This window comes from Lontra canadensis, unplaced genomic scaffold, assembly GCF_010015895.1.
Source record: "Lontra canadensis isolate GAN:19392208 unplaced genomic scaffold, GSC_riverotter_1.0 scaffold3, whole genome shotgun sequence".
NCBI classification, from domain to species: domain Eukaryota; kingdom Metazoa; phylum Chordata; class Mammalia; order Carnivora; family Mustelidae; genus Lontra; species Lontra canadensis.
In genome coordinates, this window is record NW_022630997.1 from 56,995,072 (window position 1) to 56,998,304 (window position 3,233).

Here is a 3,233-nt window from a genome sequence, read left to right on the forward strand (position 1 = left end):
TGCAGTTGTAAATGGATCAAATCCTTGATTTTTCTTTCTTCTGCATCATTGTTAGTGTATAGAAATACAACTGTCTTCTGTGCATTGATTTTATATCCTTTGACTTTGCTGAGTTGCTGTATGAGTTCTAGCAACTTTTGGGTGGAGTCTTTTGGGTTTTCTACATAGAATATCATGTCATCTGTGAGGAGAGAGAGTTTGACTTCTTCTTTGCCTATTTAGATGTTTTTTGTATAGTTTTCTTGTCTGATTGCTGAGGCTAAGACTTCTGGTACTGTGTTGAAAAACAGCAGTGATAGTGGGCATCGCTGTTGTGTTCCTGACCTTAGGGGAAAAGGTCTCAGGTTTTCTCTGTTGAGGATGATATTCACAGTGGGTTTTTCATATATGACTTTATGATATTGAGGTATATTCACTCTATCCCTACATAGCAGAGAGTTTTTATCAAGAAAGAATGCTGTATTTTGTCCACTGCTTTTTCTGCATCTATTAAGAGGATCATAAGTTTCTTTTCCTTTTTTTTATTAATGTGGTATATCACATTTGTGATTTGTGGATGTTGAACTACCCTTGCAGCCCAAGAATAAATCCTACTTGATTGTGGTGAATACTCCTTTTAATGTACTGTTGGATCCTATTAACGAGTATCTTGGTGAGAATATTTGCATCCATGTTCATCAGGGATATTACAGGGTCTGTAATTCTCCTTTTCAGTGAGGTCTTTGGATTGGGGATCAAGGTCATGCTTGCTTCCTAAAATCAGTTTAGAAGTTTTCATTCCATTTCTGTTTTTTGAAACAATTTCAGCAGAACAGGTATTAATTCTTCTTTAAATGTCTGGTAGAATTCTGCTGGGAGGACATCCCACCCTGGATTCCTTTTTTATTGGGAGATTTTTGATCACTGGTTCAATTTCTTTGCTAGCTATGAGTCTGTTCAGGTTTTCTATTTCTTCCTGTTTCAGTTTTGATAGTTTATATGTTTCTAGGAATACATCTGTTTCTTCCAGTTGCCTAATTTGTTGGCATATAATTGCTCATATTATTCTCTTAAAATTGTTTGTAGTTTTTTGGCATTGGTTGTCATCTCTCCTCTTTCATTTATGGTTTTATTTATTTGTTTTCTTTCTCTTTTCCTTTTGATAAGTCTGGTTAGGGATTTATCGTTCTTATTAATTCTTTCAAAGAACCAGCTCCTAGTTTCCTTGATCTGTTCTACTATTTTTTTAAAATTTCTGTATCATTGATTTCTGATCTAATCTTTATTATTTCTCTGCTCCTGCTGGATTTAGGCTTTATTTGCTATTCTTTCTCCAGCTCCTTTAGGTGTAAGGTTAGGTTGTGTATTTGAGATATTTCTTCTTTCTTGAGGAAGCCTTGTATTGCTATATACTTCCCTCTTTGGACCACCTTTGCTGTATTCCCAAAGGTTTTGAACTGCCATGTTTTCATTTTCATTTGTTTCCATGTATTTTTTAAATTCTTTTTTAGTTTCCTGTTTGACCCATTTCATTCTTTAGTAGGATGATCTTTAGGTATTTGTGGTCCTTCCAAGTTATTTCTTGTAGTTGACTTCAAGCTTTAAAGCATTGTGCCTGAAAAGATGCATGGTATAATCTCAATCTTTTTGTACTGCTTGAGACCTGATTTGTGACCCAGTATGTGATCTGCTCTGAAGAAAGTTCCATGTGCATTAAAAAAATATGGAATGCTTCAGGAATTTGCATGTCATTCTTTCATAGGGGCCATGCTAATCTTTTCCATACTGTTACAGTTTTAGTAAATGTGCTACCAAAGTGAGCACTGTTGTATCCTTTTTAACTGTTAAATTTTCTGAATATTGTATCTAAAATATTAAGAGACCATCTTGTCTATTTTTTGTTTTAAACCCTGTTTTTGTTTTTGTTCATCTTTGTTTTGTCAAATAATAGTTTAATTCAAAGCAAACAGCCAGAGAAGAGTAAATTGCAGTTTTTTCCTTCCCTTGAATTAAATTATAAGTGGGGTGAATTTTCAAGTGTTTGCCCTGGTATTTGACCTTCAGTAACTATAAAGCAGATACTGAAACATTAAATCATGTGTAAAAACAGTTTATACAAATGACAAAGAAATTTATACCAAATGATACATTTGGAAGTGGAGACTTTCCTGTTGATGTTGGAGTTTAAGTCCTGTCAGGAAGATATCACCTGACCTTGGCCTTTCTTTTCCATATCCTGGAATCAATTCTGTTATGACATCATTAGTTGTGCAGCAAAAACTGCTAAGCTTTGGGGTGAACTCTGTATACTACATGCCAAAGGAATTTCATATGTTTTGTAATTGGAGTTTAGTGAAGAAAGATTTTATTTCATTATTTTCTTAATTTTATCATCATAAAACAAATAAATGCTTCCATATCACTAAAGAGTCAACACTAGGTAGGAAATTTTAAGACACTTTGAAAGGCAGGTTTGTATTATATTTTGTAGTTTGTAGTATATTATTAATGAAGCCAAAGAATTTCCTAAATCCTTATACTTTTACCAATTTTCCTTCACCTGGAGAAAGTGAGGTTAATAAGCTCTTATGACTTGTTCCCCAACATTGGCTGTTTCCCTCATTTGCCATAAGGGAGTTTAGAGAGTGAGCATTTGCTAACACACACCATTAGTCTTGGTCACACAGGATTAACTGGGTGCTTAGGACAAACAATATACAAGTAAAAGTTTTGCTAATTTTGATATTTGCAGGGTATTAGAAAAATGGCAACATATAGGTGATTCTATAGATTAAAAGGTAGGTTGACTGTTTAACAACTTGAGTCATAAATATTCAGTATCATTAACTTATTACCAATGAGAAGTGCTTTATAAAATATAATCTGAACAACAATGTGTTTTAGGTCTAAGTGACTGGTTTTATATTTTCATTAATGAATACTGAATCCTTGCTTTAAGGGATATTCATAGTTCTGATTTTGTTATCTTTCCATGATCAAAGAAGGAAGTTTATATCTTTTGTTTCCTATTTTCTATGGAGAAAAGAAAGACATTTTTAAAAAGATTCCATAAACCCTTATAAGCTGCATAGGAAAAATCTTCATCACCGTCAATCTCAATATAGTTGAATAACTATAAATTGGAGGTGACAGTATATTCCTCTAGAGTTTTTTGGTAAATAAAATGAAATATGCCCAGAGATAAAGTGCTTAGAACAGCTTATGGAGCAAAGTAGTAACAATTATTAAATTAT

At 33.1% G+C, this 3,233-nt stretch overlaps 1 non-coding gene across 1 annotated transcript; it reads right to left on the reverse strand.

The window, feature by feature from the left end:
- Positions 1–1,696: 1,696 nt before the first annotated feature.
- LOC116858668 lies at positions 1,697–1,803 on the reverse strand. Its single transcript, XR_004380983.1, has one exon. It is a non-coding gene; the product is annotated as a U6 spliceosomal RNA (small nuclear RNA).
- Between the last annotated feature and the right edge of the window lie 1,430 nt (positions 1,804–3,233).